Here is an 18,836-nt window from a genome sequence, read left to right as displayed (position 1 = left end):
GCGTAGGGTAATTCACCTCATGAGCCTTAAGCTATCGCGATGCATAAGCGACCACCTTGCCCTCTTGCATCAGTACGCAACCTAACCCCACATGCGACGCATCACTGTATATAGTAAAGTCCTTCCCAGACACCGGTTGAATCAACACTGGCGCTTCGGTCAATATTTTTTTCAACGGTTCAAAAGCTTTTTGCTGTATCTCGGTCCAGACAAATGGTACTCCTTTCCTTATGAGTTTTGTCAAGGGTGCCGCCATCACCGAGAAACCCTCCACAAACCTTCTGTAGTAACCTGCCAACCCTAGGAAACTCCGAATTTTCGATACTAACCTAGGTGGCTTCCATTCCAGAATCACTTCAATTTTACGAGGATCCACCTTAATCCCCTCGGCAGAGACCACATGCCCAAGGAAAGTTACCTCCCTCAACCAGAATTCACACTTGCTGAATTTCGCATAGAGCTCCTTTTCCCTTAACACTTGCAGCACAATACGGAGATGCTCATCATGCTTCGCCTCCGTTTCAGAGTATACTAGGATATTGTCGATAAAGACGACTATGAACCGATCCAAGTAAGGTTGGAATACTCGATTCATCAGATCCATAAAAGCTGCAGGTGCGTTCGTCAGCCCAAACGGCATGACCACAAACTCATAATGTCCATATCGAGTTCGAAATGTTGTTTTATGAATATCCCCTTCTTTTACCCTTAGCTGATGGTATCCAGAATGAAGATCGATTTTGGAGAATACTGAAGCTCCCCTCAGTTGATCAAACAGATCGTCAATCCTTAGTACTGGATACTTATTCTTAATCGTCAATTTGTTCAACTGACGATAATCGATGCACATGCGCATCGTTCTGTCTTTTTTCTTCACAAACAGGACCGGTGCTCCCCAAGGAGACACACTAGGCCTAATGAAGCCTCTATCTAACAACTCTTGAATTTGAGCTTTCAGTTCCACTAACTCCTTAAGTGCCATCCTATAGGGTGCAATAGATACTGGAGCTGTTCCAGGCAACAAATCGATTCCAAACTCTACTTCCCGATTCAGAGGTAATCCAGGAAGCTCTTCTGGAAAAACATCCCGGAATTCCCTAATAGTTCTGATGGTCTCCACAGTCAGATCCTTAGTTTCAGCTTGGCTTACCAAAGCCAGATATGCCTCATACCCCTTGCGCATCAGTTTCTCAGCCCTCAACGCCGATACTACATTGGATAAGTAATCCCTTCGTTCTCCAATAATCATTACCTCTTCATCATTGACAGTCCGTAACAACATCCTCTTAGCTGCACAATCTAAAGTTGCCTTATGCTTGGTCAACCAATCCATCCCTAGTATCAAATCGAATTCTTCAAGCGGTAACTCCATCAAATCCCCACAGAAAACCCTGCCTTGAATCTCCAAAGGCACCTTCTTGAAGAGTTTCTCTACCTTAACCAAATGACCTAAAGGACTTATCACAGACACCCCACATACAGTCTGTAATAGCCCGATTTTAGGCTTAGTCGGAACAGTGGTTTCGGGACCACAAATCCGACGAAAAAAAATGTAATGGCTTGAATTTTCAGAGGTGTTGGAACGGTGATTCGAGATCACTAAATTCGACAAATGGGTAGAAATATTATTAATTTAGTAAGTATAAGTTAAATATGAAGTTAGGAAAATTTTTGAAATAGTGAATAGTGCACTAGAAATAAATATTAAAATAATTAGAATCAAAATGAGGTATCAAGACCTCGGGGATTTTAAACTGAGCCATAAATATTTTTATAAATATTTATGGAGTGTTGAAAAGTTAGTATTAAAGTTTCGTTAAGAAATTTTAAAGTTCCGATAATTAATTGAACAAAAAGGACTAAATTGTAACAAATGCAAAATTTTGGGAAATGATTAAATAGCTTAAATGATAAAAGGAAGAGGGCTTAAAAGGAAAATAGACCCAAGGTCTATTTGGGCTGGACGGCAGAGGCATGAAATCAGCAAGAAAGTAAGGAGAATTAAGGGCAAAATTGGAAAATTGCAAAATTTGCTTAATAAAGTTAGGACCCAAGTGGAATTATCTAGATTTCTCTTCATTTTTCTGAATTCTCATCAGCTAAAACACCATGGAAGGGCTTCTTCAAGCTGGTTCTTGATATTTTTATTACAAGTAAGTTCAATTCTTGACTATTTCTTGAAATTTTTGTATTTTTTATGACTTTTACAACTAGGCCACTTGTTAAATCCATTAGTTTTTGATTTTATGAAAGAAGTTGAAAGTTGATATGAATATGTGCTGGAAGTATATGATGATTTAGCATGAAATTAGAGCTTTAAATTGTTCATATGCTGATTTTATTGAAAGAATTGAATAGAAAGTGAATGTTTGGGACCTAATAGTAAAAGAGTTTGAAGATAGAGTTATATGTGGAAATTCTGAATTTCAATATTTGTGTAACAACTTATAATGTCTAGTAAAGTACTAATTGAGAAAATTAGATTAATTGAGGGGTTAATTGAGAAAGGACCGAATTGTATAAACTGTGAAATTTGGGGCAAAATGGAAATCAACATTTTGCACTAAAGCAGTTTTGGACAGCAGCAGTAGTGTAACTTTGAAAAATCACCAAAAATTGTAGAGATTGAATTAGAGGATGAATAAAATATAAAACTAAATCTTATTGAGTCTAGTTTCTTATAAAAGAAATGACGTGAGCAATGGAATTGTAAATCATGAGATATAATAGATTTTGTGAGACAAGGTCAGAATGAATTCGGGTTCCCCTGTTCTGACTTTGGAAAATCATTAAAAATTGTACAGAAATGATTATGAGTTATAGTTTATATGGTTAGAATCCTTAATGAGTCTATTTTTAGAAGAAACAAGCTAAAACATCATCTGAATTCTGTACAATGAGATAATTAATTTTTAGTGAAGAGTGGTTGGAACTGTCAGACAGCGAAACAGGGGAAATTTTAAAGAATAAACTGTACTATATGGCTGAACCAAAAATTATGAAAATTTTATGGTATGAAGATATGTGAGTCTAGTTTCAGGGAAAATTAACGGATCTTAATTTGGAGCTCTGTAGCTCTGGATAAAAATAATTTAGTGACTCTGACTCGGATAAACAGCTTTGAATATACATGTTAGTGAGTGTTGAAATTATGGTTAATGTTGTTTAAGTGTGTTATACACATTAAGGATGTGGAATGGAGAGGAGGAGGAGGAAAATTGGGAAATATATGAATGATTCGTGTATAAATGGTCATATGTTTGATTATAACTCATAAACGATGAAATATGAATGATGCTTATTTTTGTGCATTATTGGTCATGGTTTAAGCTCATGTGTGAAAATAAAGCTTCATAGTATGTGTGTATGGTATATTCAGTATATGATTTGGCATGAAATAATACCATGAATGGTTTATGAATTAACACATGTTGGTAAGCCTGATATATGAATAAATGATCAAATTGAGCGGAACGCCGGATTTGAGTACTTCTGATCAAGTGACAAAGTGATAAGTGGTAGCTTTAGCTACACTTATCTGATCAAGTGACAAGTGGAAAGTGATAAGTAATAGCTTCGGCTATACTTATCTGATCAAGTGACAAAGTGATAAGTGATAGCTTCGGCTACACTTATCTGATCAAGTGACAAGTGAAAAGTGAAAAGTGATAGCTTCGGCTATACTTATCTGATCAAGAGACAAAGTGATAAGTGATAGCTTTAGCTACACTTATCTGATCAAGAGACAAAGTGATAAGTGGCTACACTTATCTGATCAAGAAACAAAGTGATAAGTGGCTACACTTATCTGATCAAGAAACAAAGTGATAAGTGGCTACAATTATCTGATCAAGAAACAAAGTGATAGGTGGCTACACTTATCTGATCAGGGACAAGTGATAAGTGATCATACGTAAGACCATAGTTATACTATGGCAAAGTGAAAGTGAAGTACTCAATTTTCCGTGACCGTTCCCTAATTTGATTAAGGATGGTAAGTGACAAATGGGCCCAAAAGAATTAAGTAAATGGATAAGTGGTAGTGTATTTATATCAGGACGATGTTGTTATTCAAACTAAAGTGATATTTTCATTGCTAAATTGAGAATTTCATAAATGTGTTATTGAATGGTATAATCAATAAACATTGAGTTAAATGGTAAATACGTATTAGTTTTGAATTTGATGTCATTGAATTGTACGTGAATTAAATGGAAATTGCTAGTGATATGATTTAAATTATGAACATGAGAAATTGCGAATTGAATGAAATGGAAATGAAGCATTAAATTGCATGAGTATGTATCGGGTCTCGCAGGCCCTAATTATTATGATTATAATATTTTGAGGATATATTGTGAAAAGTTATAGAAACATGTTAATTATTTTGAAAGTTTTAATTTTGATGAAATTTTATAACTCGGTTAAATACGTTTACAAGTGTATGTGTTTTGGTAATGCCTCGTACCCTATTCCGGTGTTGGATACGGGTAAGGGGTGTTACATTTAGTGGTATCAGAGCTACGGTTTAGTCGGTTCTCGGACCAAACGTAGCATATGTGAGCCTAGCTATACATGCCACGTTATTACTCTTGATGATGTGATATCTCCGGGCTCTAACGAAATTGCTTTGTTAAGACAGAGATGATTTTCAATCGAGCTATTTTCGATAATGCTAAAAATGATATTGAGATAAATGAAATATGCTCACGTTATGTTGGAATTTGGAAAGGTAAGTATAAAAATTTGTGATATGGATGTGTTCATGTATGAAAAGAGATGACTATAAGTTAAAAAAAAAGTTTATGTTGTGACAAGCTCATCCAAGTATGTTGGTGATTATATAATGCTATGTGCTCAACATATTTGATTAAGTGAATATGATAAGCAAATTTACTTAAATAGATGGAACGTGTGTATGTACATCTGCTTGAATAAGTGAAATTAGTATGTTCATATGATAGAATCTTATGTTTAATTGTTAAATTAAAGATAATAAGATATTTTGTTTTATGTCTAAACCATGAATATTATAATAGTATGAAAAATTGAATTGGAAGTCAAATTGAGTAGAACGCAGGAATGAGTACTTTCGTTCAGTGATATGTGATGAATTGACGGAAAAGACCATGGTTTGACCATGGCAACATGTGAACATGTGATTATGTGATTCCGTGTAAGACCATAGCTGGGCTATGGCATCGGTAAGTGATATGTGATTTCGTGTAAGACCGTAGTTGGGCTATGGCATCGGTATGTGATTTGTGATTACGTGTAAGACCATAGTTGGACTATGGCATCGAGAAAACGAAGTACTCAATTCCGTAAGACGTTCTCTAATTTGGCAAATGTCGGTAAGTAAAATAGAAGCCAAGTATTGGAATTTAATTAGATATTAACGTTGAGCTTGAGTAAGTAAATTCGTTGTGTGAAATTGTGAGTGACAGAAAACATTTGTAATAAATAGATGTGTTAATTTGCTTGGAATGAATTACGTGGTTATGATGGTATTACATTGATGATGAATACAAAATCATATATATATGTATCTATGAGAGCAAGTTGAAAGATTTATGACTTCACCATCACCCCTTATCAGTATTGTTCTATGACGAAAATTATCTTGATGAGACAGATATGTTTTTCAACTGAGTTAATTCTAATAGTATAGAAATAAATACTAAAATGTTTGAGTGAAAATGTATTGATTATGAGTTGAAACTCATAAAGGTATGGATCAAAGAATAAAACATTTTTTTATTGATGAATGTTATAATTATACAAGCATATGAGTTATGATATTTGGATTATGATGCTATATAGAAATTTTGATTGTGAATTAGTGATTTGAGTTAGAATTTTGTGTTGAGAACAAAAGTGATTAAAAGCAAATGTTTATTAAATGCTTTGAGAATGTGAACTTAGTAATGAATTGGCTATTTGTGATGGTATGTGTTATGCGCATTTATGTGTCAGATAAATTTGAGGCTTTACTACACTCACCCCCATATTAGTAAAATGTTACAATGAAATTTGTGAGATTTTGGTTGAATAAGCTTACGAGTGTAGTGTTACAGAAGTTCGTGTATGGGAGAATAATAATGTGGTCGGAAAAGTGAATGAATTAGAAAATGAGGACAATATAAAAAGAGAGAAATATTTGATAGTTCTGAAAACTACTCAGGTTATCAAAATGGATATCATTCTACATGGATTGTAATTTTTCGATACTTTGTGTAGCTTCAGATGCTGAAATATCGCTATCCTGATTTTCTTATGAATCTATGTGATTATCTGTAAAAGATATGAAAATCCAAAATCATGTGTGAATTTGAAATATACTGTGGAAGTAAATCATTAACCTACCATCTGGTAAGATTTTCGGGGACGAAAATCCCTAAAGGGGGGGAGAGTTGTAATAGCCCGATTTTAGGCTTAGTCGGAACAGTGGTTTCGGGACCACAAATCCGACGAAAAAAAATGTAATGGCTTGAATTTTCAGAGGTGTTGGAACGGTGATTCGAGATCACTAAATTCGACAAATGGGTAGAAAATATTATTAATTTAGTAAGTATAAGTTAAATATGAAGTTAGGAAAATTTTTGAAATAGTGAATAGTGCACTAGAAATAAATATTAAAATAATTAGAATCGAAATGAGGTATCAAGACCTCGGGGATTTTAAACTGAGCCATAAATATTTTTATAAATATTTATGGAGTGTTGAAAAGTTAGTATTAAAGTTTCGTTAAGAAATTTTAAAGTTCCGATAATTAATTGAACAAAAAGGACTAAATTGTAACAAATGCAAAATTTTGGGAAATGATTAAATAGCTTAAATGATAAAAGGAAGAGGGCTTAAAAGGAAATAGACCCAAGGTCTATTTGGGCTGGACGGCAGAGGCATGAAATCAGCAAGAAAGTAAGGAGAATTAAGGGCAAAATTGAAAAATTGCAAAATTTGCTTAATAAAGTTAGGACCCAAGTGGAATTATCTAGATTTCTCTACATTTTTCTGAATTCTCATCAGCTAAAACACCATGGAAGGGCTTCTTCAAGCTGGTTCTTGATATTTTTATTACAAGTAAGTTCAATTCTTGACTATTTCTTGAAATTTTTGTATTTTTATGACTTTTACAACTAGGCCCACTTGTTAAATCCATTAGTTTTTGATTTTATGAAAGAAGTTGAAAGTTGATATGAATATGTGCTGGAAGTATATGATGATTTAGCATGAAATTAGAGCTTTAAATTGTTCATATGCTGATTTTATTGAAAGAATTGAATAGAAAGTGAATGTTTGGGACCTAATAGTAAAAGAGTTTGAAGATAGAGTTATATGTGGAAATTCTGAATTTCAATATTTGTGTAACAACTTATAATGTCTAGTAAAGTACTAATTGAGAAAATTAGATTAATTGAGGGGTTAATTGAGAAAGGACCGAATTGTATAAACTGTGAAATTTGGGGCAAAATGGAAATCAACATTTTGCACTAAAGCAGTTTTGGACAGCAGCAGTAGTGTAACTTTGAAAAATCACCAAAAATTGTAGAGATTGAATTAGAGGATGAATAAAATATGAAACTAAAGCTTATTGAGTCTAGTTTCTTATAAAAGAAATGACGTGAGCAATGGAATTGTAAATCATGAGATATAATAGATTTTGTGAGACAAGGTCAGAATGAATTCGGGTTCCCCTGTTCTGACTTTGGAAAATCATTAAAAATTGTACAGAAATGATTATGAGTTATAGTTTATATGGTTAGAATCCTTAATGAGTCTATTTTTAGAAGAAACAAGCTAAAACATCATCCGAATTCTGTACAATGAGATAATTAATTTTTAGTGAAGAGTGGTCGGAACTGTTAGACAGCGAAACAGGGGAAATTTTAAAGAATAAACTGTACTATATGGCTGAATCAAAAATTATGAAAATTTTATGGTATGAAGATATGTGAGTCTAGTTTCAGGGAAAATTAACGGATCTTAATTTGGAGCTCTGTAGCTCTGGATAAAAATAATTTAGTGACTCTGACTCGGATAAACAGCTTTGAATATACATGTTAGTGAGTGTTGAAATTATGGTTAATGTTGTTTAAGTGTGTTATACACATTAAGGATGTGGAATGGAGAGGAGGAGGAGGAAAATTGGGAAATATATGAATGATTCGTGTATAAATGGTCATATGTTTGATTATAACTCATAAACGATGAAATATGAATGATGCTTATTTTTGTGCATTATTGGTCATGGTTTAAGCTCATGTGTGAAAATAAAGCTTCATAGTATGTGTGTATGGTATATTCAGTATATGATTTGGCATGAAATAATACCATGAATGGTTTATGAATTAACACATGTTGGTAAGCCTGATATATGAATAAATGATCAAATTGAACGGAACGCCGGATTTGAGTACTTCTGATCAAGTGACAAAGTGATAAGTGGTAGCTTTAGCTACACTTATCTGATCAAGTGACAAGTGGAAAGTGATAAGTAATAGCTTCGGCTATACTTATCTGATCAAGTGACAAAGTGATAAGTGATAGCTTCGGCTACACTTATCTGATCAAGTGACAAGTGAAAAGTGAAAAGTGATAGCTTCGGCTATACTTATCCGATCAAGAGACAAAGTGATAAGTGATAGCTTTAGCTACACTTATCTGATCAAGAGACAAAGTGATAAGTGGCTACACTTATCTGATCAAGAAACAAAGTGATAAGTGGCTACACTTATCTGATCAAGAAACAAAGTGATAAGTGGCTACACTTATCTGATCAAGAAACAAAGTGATAGGTGGCTACACTTATCTGATCAGGGACAAGTGATAAGTGATCATACGTAAGACCATAGTTATACTATGGCAAAGTGAAAGTGAAGTACTCAATTTTCCGTGACCGTTCCCTAATTTGATTACGGATGGTAAGTGACAAATGGGCCCAAAAGAATTAAAGTAAATGGATAAGTGGTAGTGTATTTATATCAGGACGATGTTGTTATTCAAACTAAAGTGATATTTTCATTGCTAAATTGAGAATTTCATAAATGTGTTATTGAATGGTATAATCAATAAACATTGAGTTAAATGGTAAATACGTATTAGTTTTGAATTTGATGTCATTGAATTGTACGTGAATTAAATGGAAATTGCTAGTGATATGATTTAAATTATGAACATGAGAAATTGCGAATTGAATGAAATGGAAATGAAGCATTAAATTGCATGAGTATGTATCGGGTCTCGCAGGCCCTAATTATTATGATTATAATATTTTGAGGATATATTGTGAAAAGTTATAGAAACATGTTAATTATTTTGAAAGTTTTAATTTTGATGAAATTTTATAACTCGGTTAAATACGTTTACAAGTGTATGTGTTTTGGTAATGCCTCGTACCCTATTCCGGTGTTGGATACGGGTAAGGGGTGTTACACAGTCTCCTCGAAGTGCACGCCCAGTGCCTCAGAAATGTTATATGCCACATATGAATGGGTTGATCCCACATCAATCAGAGCAGTATAAGGTACACCATAGATAAAAACATACCAGTTATGACATCAGGTGCGTCACCCTCCTCGCGGCGACGAGCAGCATACACCAAAGCTGGCTGACGAGCATCCGCGTTACCAATACCCCTGCCGGGTGCCTCACGTCCACGGCCATTACCACCGCGACCTTGTCCACGACCTCTTGGCAGCGGCGATCCATCCCTCACAGGTTGAATCGGTCGCACAGCCCCTTGTTCGACCACCAGAGCCTGAGTGGCCCTCCTAGGACAATCCTTAATCCTATGCTCCTTAGACCCACAACGAAGACAAGCCCCAGAACGCTTCCAACCCTCTCCTTGATGCATTCTGCCCCAATCCCCACAAGCTTGCGGTCTACCTGTGTTCACCGGAACTGCTCGAACCGGTTCCTCCATCCTAGCTCTCTTAACACCTCGATTTGCAGCACCCGCTAGTCCAGCATCCCTCCTGAACCGATTCTGATCCCTATCACGATTCTTCCGTTCAGTTTGTTTCACCTCCTCGGCTATCTTAGCCTTCTCTACCAGTGCAGCGAAATCTCGCTCTCTCTGCGAAGCTATGAGCACCCTTAACTCATCCCTGAGACTATCCTCAAAACGAACGCTGCGCTCGTATTCAGTGGAAACGATGCCATTAGCATACCGACTCAATCGTAGAAACTCCGCCTCATATTCAGCAATGGTCTTATTTCCCTGAGTCAGATTCAAGAACTCCTTTCTGCGTGCATCCACATAGCTAGCTCCAACATATTTTGCCTTAAAGGTCTGTTTGAACAGCTCCCATGTTACCCCCTCAGCTGGGGTACCCTCTCTCACAGTAATCCACCACTGATACGCTTCATCCCGCAGCAACGACACCGCCCCTTTCAACTTTTGTTCTACTGAGTAGTCCAGGTCATCTATGATCCGCTCTGAGGCTTCCAACCAGTACTCAGCCACATTTGGGGCCACTCCAGATACGCCCCTAAAAATCTCAGCCCCGTTGGCCCAAAGTCGTTCAGAAATGGACCCCCTATTCATGGGCCCGACGTTAGCTCCGGCCACCCTTTCCAAAACCCTCAACATGGCTTGAGACAAAGCGTCATCCCCTGCGGCCAGGTCATACGACCCATTTTCATTAACCGGTGGTGGACGTACCTCGCCAGCTGGCATGTGTTCAGATGACGCAGATCCGGCTTGAGTGCTACCTCGGCCTCGACCACGGCCTCTTCCCTGAGTAGCCCTTTTACTCATAACGATTTATCTGATTACGAATTTTATGACATTAGTTTACTGGTTTCACTGTTTATTACGGAATGTCTTATGAACAGTTAGAGTTTCAGAGTTATTTTCGCGCAATCACAATTTAGCTACGGTCTCAGGTTTGTAGCCCTAATATCATATTATCTTGATAGCACTATCTCTAAGGCTCAGTATTATCTACAGTATTATTTCCAATCTAGTTCCATAAATATTTAAAGCAGAAAAAGAACACTAACAGACTTGGTGCTGGAGATTCAGTGTGCCACTTCTTTATCAGGCCAATAAAAACCCATGTTTTTGTTTACCGAAAATAAAAAGATTTCATTTGAAAACACTTTTATTTTAAAACTATTGATTTAACCTTGTTCAATAGAAAAACTTTGAACATCTTTGAAAAACTAAAAAAAACTTTTTTTTCTTTTTTCTTTTTTTTTGAAAAGATTTTCAGACCCAATCCACAGCCGAGTTGTTGCAACCAGGCTCTGATACCACTAAATGTAACACCCCAAACCCGGCCTAGACGTTATGACCGGATCTGATGCTCTACATTGAAGCGTTCAAAACATTCCGTATTACTTAGTTTGGAAAAACTTAGTTGGTGTTGTAAAAGACACTTTTAAAAGTAGGTTAAAGTGAATGGAAGCTGTGCACCAAGTAGGAAACCAGGAAGGAGAGGAGGTGAGTCCGTCGGACTGCTTAAGTACCAAGCTCCCTTCGGATCCAATCCTAGACATGCACACCGCCATTGCCACACTCTAACATCTCGTATAATTTGGAGAAAACCATTTGGTTATGTCCATCTTAAGAAAATGATTAAGGTTGAAAAACGTTTGCTTAAAATATTTATTTTCTTGGAAAAACATTTACTTTGTGGAAACTTTGCGCGTCATCGTGATCTTTTAAAAACGAGTAGTTTTTATAAAACGAAGCCTAGCGCTAACCAGTTTAATAATCCCCAAAATAAAATTAATTAAAAAGAGCGGCCTTATTACAACTTTAAGCATAATAAAAATAATCCAAATTAAATGCTAAACTTATTTAAAATCGGTAATCCATCTTCATGGCCACTTTGAATCCCGCCCAGCTCCAAGTCCACCAACTAGGGCTCACCTGCAAGGATGGAAGAGGAAGGGGTGAGTTTAGGAAAACTCAGTGTATACAGAAACCCATCCAAAGCCCAAATCAGCTCGAGCCCATTGGGCCTAAGCCCTATTCAGAAAACCCTTGTGGTGCCTGAGCAGAAGAAAACGGCACCTCACAAAGCCCTAGGTGCCGAAATTTTACCTAAACCCTCTGCCGAATTTTCCCTCTTCAATTCCCTAAATTCGGCCAACTCTCAGCCCCTCTCCATATCCCTTAAATCTCTCCCCTTATCACTCCTTAATTCAAGCGTTTGGACTGATCCAAACTCTCCTCTAGCAGAATCCACCTGGACTCCAACACTTACCCCTTCTGCACTTAAAATAAACGCATCTATTTGTCAACACTGGGAATCGATCCCATGCATTCCCTAATGCTCCACACGCCACCTTTTTAGGAGCCTAGTGGCGTCACCCTTGCCACTTTACTAAGGCTCTTTTTTTTGTGATGCAATTTACCCATAACTCTATACAAGGACCACCTAGCCAGAACCCCTAACTCCTAAGTCCAAAATTCAAAATTCAACCGGGTTTTGGCCAACACATGGGCCTTCGATAAGCCCATTTACCTACCCAAAATATTAATTTCACATCCAAATACAAAATTTTAAAGTCTTTACAAAATATTGAAAATCGCGAATAATTCCAAAAATCAGGATGTTACAAATTTAATATAGAAGATTAATGTAAAGGATTTAAATTATGAATTGAAGAAATCTGGAATGATGTAATTATGTATGTATTTTCAGTTTATTCGACTAGTGCTGGGCACACATTTGATATCGTCGGTTTATTCGACTAGTGCTAGGCACAATTTATTGTCAGTTTATCTGACTAGTGTTGGGCATACATTTGATATCGTCAGTTTTTCTGACTAGCGCTGGGCGCAAAACATTGTCGGTTTATCCAGCTAGTGCTGGACACACATTTGATATCGTCAAGTTATCTAACTAGCGCTAGGTACAAAAAATTGTCAGTTTATCCGACTAGTGCAGGGTACACCTATTGTTTGTTTATCCAACTAGTGCTAGGATTAAAAAAACTTTGTGCTTTGGCATGTAATAGGTGCTTATCTAGTTTGATCACATGGTGTATTTTGGTTCTTCTTATGTCTAGTAGTATATATATAGCTTGATTTGGCTTGTATATGTTTAAACTTTTTATGGATATGGTCATTTTAATTTTACCTATCTAAAGTGGTGAGTTTTGATGGTATAATTTGAAAAGAAATGGTCTTTTGGTATTCATGATATATGATTGACATATGATATTGTAATTTAGTTCATGAATGATTTTGGAGTGTGAATTGAAGAGTTTATTGATGACATATTGGTTAGTCATAGATTGGATGAGAATTTGGCATGTTTTTGATGCTTTGGAAGTACTTTTAACCATGTGAAATAGTTTAGATATGGTGTGCATTGGCATGCAAGTAATTGAATTTGAAATGGTTTGTTTAAGGGGCACTTTTTGTTATGCACGGCATGAGACACGGGCAGTCTCACAGTCGTGTGCCACACACAGTCACCTCACACGGCCGTGTGTCATATTAATTTAGGTGCAAGTTTCACATGGTCTGGCACACAGGCTAGGACACGGCCGTGTGTCCCATAGTTTGAATGCCCATACAACCTAGGCTATGTCACAGAGCCGTGTGACCCCTATTTTGAAAATTCTCAAGCTTGGCTTGAAATTATTTATTTATTTTGAATAGGTCACTAATTGTTTCCAAACTATTTTTAAGGCCTTTTAGGTTCGATTTTAGTCCAAAAAGGTAATTATGCTATAATTTAATTTTGTTATCAAATGTTAATATACAAACGGAATTTTGATTCCATTTTGATGTTTAATATTCTATTTTTTACAATAATAATCTGTAACCCTGATCCGAAGACGGAGACAGGTTAAGGGTGTAAAAGTATAATTCAGTTATAACTGATGTTGAAGTGCAAAGGGAAGACGTTCTAATATCCCATAATGTTATCTGTGAGTTTGATAACATCCCGTTTTATCCAAAAGATTTTATTGATTATACTAATCTAGAAGGATTTCAAAATATTGACATGGAAGATGATATAAAATATCTAACACAAGGCAGGGGTAGTTGGAACTACATGCCAGACACTGAGCTTCGCACGAATTTTAATCATTTATTATGTTTCCTGTTGCTAAAATGTGGATGCAATTCACTAGCACTATAATTGCACTCGCATTAAATGTTTCTAATGTTAATATGTTTCTAGCTATCTTGTTATATTGTATCATGCAGTGAAACAAATCAATGTAGGGAATTGGGTCTTTCAAGAAATGAAAAGGTGCATATAGAGCCAAAAAGTTGGACTTTTCTTCCCCACCTTGTAACGGCACTATGCTATCAGGCAGAGGTTCCAATGAGTGAAAATAAGCAATTTATGAAACCAACGAGGAGTATTATAGGAGATACATTATATACCCAATATGTCGAACTTCAACGAAAGCAAATAACTGAATGAAATCAAAGGAGGAAGACAAAATTGGACGTACCAATATCACTCAAACAAAAAGGTCACCTAAAGATTAGAAAGGGAGCTAGCGGAGACATAGATGCAAGACTTGACGAAATGATTCAATAGACGCACGAGACAGGACTAGTACTTCAAGAATTTACAAGGATGAGTGGGTTACGTGCTCCAAATTATCCCCCAGACATGTTCAGGTTGACTCTGACTCATTAGGGTAAGGGGGTTTATCTTGAGGAGGAAGGTGCTGCTCAGGAATACCCTAGAATGTGGGACGAGAATGAAGTGACATTCAGCAGCAATTTCTACACCAAAAGGGCCTGTCATTCGAAGCCCAACTCACCATGCACCTTTAATGGGTGGGAACTACTACAAAACTTATGTCAAAGGAAAGGAAAAAGGCCCTATGGAGAAAAGACGTTCTCATCCCCCCGATGATTCAGAGGAAGATTGAATTTTTTTATTATTTTCACTTTTAAAAGACTTGTATTAATTTTTGGGTGATTTTAATTTAGACTTTGTAAGAGTAGGAACAATTAATATATTTTTTGTTTTGTTGCACTTTGTTAAATTTTCTATGTAGGAACCCAAAACGAAGAGGAAACAAACAATTCTAGCTAACACGATCAAAGGAGGAAGTACCCACCATTAGCAATTGGAGCGACCAAGACCAATCGGGTAACTTTCTTCCTTATTTATTTATGGGCTACACATTGAGGATATTGTGTCAACTAATGTGTGGGGGGTAACATAGAAAATTTTCTTAAACATCTTGATGAACCATATTACAAGCCTCAAGCCTGAAAATGTCAATTTGTATTTGCACTTGTTCTTTGGTCCTACACTGCACAATTATAAACGTTTAGCCATATGTATTGAGGGTTTAGTATCATGGTGGATTTTGTAAAAATAGAGTGACAAAGGAAATATTAGTGTGATATGGGAATTATAGGTTAGCCTGAAAGCGCAAAATAAGAAGAAAAATAAAAAAATCCATACGAGTAGAAAAAGTACCTGAAAAGCCAACAAAACATTCATGATTGAGATGTATTGAAAAAAAGAAAAGTTACAAAGTCACGAAAGAGAGAAAAACTCGTTTATTAGTGCACAAAAAACTCGAAGGCTAGCCGTAGTTATTATGTCATGCTATGATTTCCTATGTGGAGAGATAAGAATGGTGAGAGAAGGAGAAATAAGGCGGTGAGTGGGAAAGGGTCACTAAGGGGGAAGAATAATGATCAATACGATGTGCCAAACTATTTTCGTGTTTGTAACCCTTTCAATGCTTACTGTTTTTGAATTCCATACCTATCCTAAGCTTCAGAATGTTACGAGCCGAAAATTCCTATGTGACCTAAATATTATTATACATAAATTGACATCATACTAGACATGTGCATAAATGACAATTTGTAGTCTTCTTATATAATTAAAATTAAAGTACTTGTATGATTGTTGATGGATTACTATAGAAGAGACCTTTAATACTTGTATATAACATATTGAACTTAGATGTTTGAAATCAAAGGTGGTAAATCAACTATTCATCATGTTGAAGTTGTTAGTAAATATGAAATGCCTAAGTCATATGCTCCGAAGTCAATACTTGTATCATACTTGCTCAAGGGTCATCATGTTTATTTGTCATTTTTGTTTATATTGCTTGAGGACAAACAATGACTTAAGTGTGGAGGACTTTGATCTGCCAAAATTTGGTGTAGCAGATTAAACTAGTTTTCATCCTTAAGGAGCCTGAATACAAGCATTTTCATTACTTTTAGTTAAGTTTCTTAGTTTTACTTACATTCAATAATATTTGAAAATTAAGACTTTTTGACCTTAAGGGCCAAATGAGGCCTAAGGTAGAGCTAACGTACTTTTTAAGTGTGCAAGAGACCATTAGAAGGCATTTAGATCAATATTGGACGCCTATGTCGTAATATGAGAGGATTGATGTCGCAACATAGGGAACAACATTAAACATGACATACCTTTGAAGATGGCTACAAATGAGCATTTTGGTTGCTATGTCGTGACATAAGTCCTGGTGTGTCGCCGCTATCAACTCTATATGAAAATTAAACATGAACTAGGTGTTTTGGACTTCATTGCCACACTCTAACATCTCGTATAATTTGGAGAAAACCATTTGGTTATGTCCATCTTAAGAAAATGATTAAGGTTGAAAAACGTTTGCTTAAAATATTTATTTTCTTGGAAAAACATTTACTTTGTGGAAACTTTGCGCGTCATCGTGATCTTTTAAAAACGAGTAGTTTTTATAAAACGAAGCCTAGCGCTAACCAGTTTAATAATCCCCAAAATAAAATTAATTAAAAAGAGCGGCCTTATTACAACTTTAAGCATAATAAAAATAATCCAAATTAAATGCTAAACTTATTTAAAATCGGTAATCCATCTTCATGGCCACTTTGAATCCCGCCCAGCTCCAAGTCCACCAACTAGGGCTCACCTGCAAGGATGGAAGAGGAAGGGGTGAGTTTAGGAAAACTCAGTGTATACAGAAACCCATCCAAAGCCCAAATCAGCTCGAGCCCATTGGGCCTAAGCCCTATTCAGAAAACCCTTGTGGTGCCTGAGCAGAAGAAAACGGCACCTCACAAAGCCCTAGGTGCCGAAATTTTACCTAAACCTCTGCCGAATTTTCCCTCTTCAATTCCCTAAATTCGGCCAACTCTCAGCCCCTCTCCATATCCCTTAAATCTCTCCCTTATCACTCCTTAATTCAAGCGTTTGGACTGATCCAAACTCTCCTCTAGCAGAATCCACCTGGACTCCAACACTTACCCCTTCTGCACTTAAAAATAAACGCATCTATTTGTCAACACTGGGAATCGATCCCATGCATTCCCTAATGCTCCACACGCCACCTTTTTAGGAGCCTAGTGGCGTCACCCTTGCCACTTTACTAAGGCTCTTTTTTTTGTGATGCAATTTACCCATAACTCTATACAAGGACCACCTAGCCAGAACCCCTAACTCCTAAGTCCAAAATTCAAAAATTCAACCGGGTTTTGGCCAACACATGGGCCTTCGATAAGCCCATTTACCTACCCAAAATATTAATTTCACATCCAAATACAAAATTTTAAAGTCTTTACAAAATATTGAAAATCGCGAATAATTCCAAAAATCAGGATGTTACAAATTTAATATAGAAGATTAATGTAAAGGATTTAAATTATGAATTGAAGAAATCTGGAATGATGTAATTATGTATGTATTTTCAGTTTATTCGACTAGTGCTGGGCACACATTTGATATCGTCGGTTTATTCGACTAGTGCTAGGCACAATTTATTGTCAGTTTATCTGACTAGTGTTGGGCATACATTTGATATCGTCAGTTTTTCTGACTAGCGCTGGGCGCAAAACATTGTCGGTTTATCCAGCTAGTGCTGGACACACATTTGATATCGTCAAGTTATCTAACTAGCGCTAGGTACAAAAAATTGTCAGTTTATCCGACTAGTGCAGGGTACACCTATTGTTTGTTTATCCAACTAGTGCTAGGATTAAAAAAACTTTGTGCTTTGGCATGTAATAGGTGCTTATCTAGTTTGATCACATGGTGTATTTTGGTTCTTCTTATGTCTAGTAGTATATATATAGCTTGATTTGGCTTGTATATGTTTAAACTTTTTATGGATATGGTCATTTTAATTTTACCTATCTAAAGTGGTGAGTTTTGATGGTATAATTTGAAAAGAAATGGTCTTTTGGTATTCATGATATATGATTGACATATGATATTGTAATTTAGTTCATGAATGATTTTGGAGTGTGAATTGAAGAGTTTATTGATGACATATTGGTTAGTCATAGATTGGATGAGAATTTGGCATGTTTTTGATGCTTTGGAAGTACTTTTAACCATGTGAAATAGTTTAGATATGGTGTGCATTGGCATGCAAGTAATTGAATTTGAAATGGTTTGTTTAAGGGCACTTTTGTTATGCACGGCATGAGACACGGGCAGTCTCACAGTCGTGTGCCACACACAGTCACCTCACACGGCCGTGTGTCATATTAATTTAGGTGCAAGTTTCACATGGTCTGGCACACAGGCTAGGACACGGCCGTGTGTCCCATAGTTTGAATGCCCATACAACCTAGGCTATGTCACAGAGCCGTGTGACCCCTATTTTGAAAATTCTCAAGCTTGGCTTGAAATTATTTATTTATTTTGAATAGGTCACTAATTGTTTCCAAACTATTTTTAAGGCCTTTTAGGTTCGATTTTAGTCCAAAAAGGTAATTATGCTATAATTTAATTTTGTTATCAAATGTTAATATACAAACGGAATTTTGATTCCATTTTGATGTTTAATATTCTATTTTTTACAATAATAATCTGTAACCCTGATCCGAAGACGGAGACAGGTTAAGGGTGTAAAAGTATAATTCA

The sequence above is a fragment of the Gossypium hirsutum genome, chromosome A09 (assembly GCF_007990345.1).
Source record: "Gossypium hirsutum isolate 1008001.06 chromosome A09, Gossypium_hirsutum_v2.1, whole genome shotgun sequence".
In the NCBI taxonomy this organism is placed as follows: domain Eukaryota; kingdom Viridiplantae; phylum Streptophyta; class Magnoliopsida; order Malvales; family Malvaceae; genus Gossypium; species Gossypium hirsutum.
The sequence above is the reverse complement of the archived record's forward strand: the minus strand, read 5'-3'. Positions refer to the sequence as shown.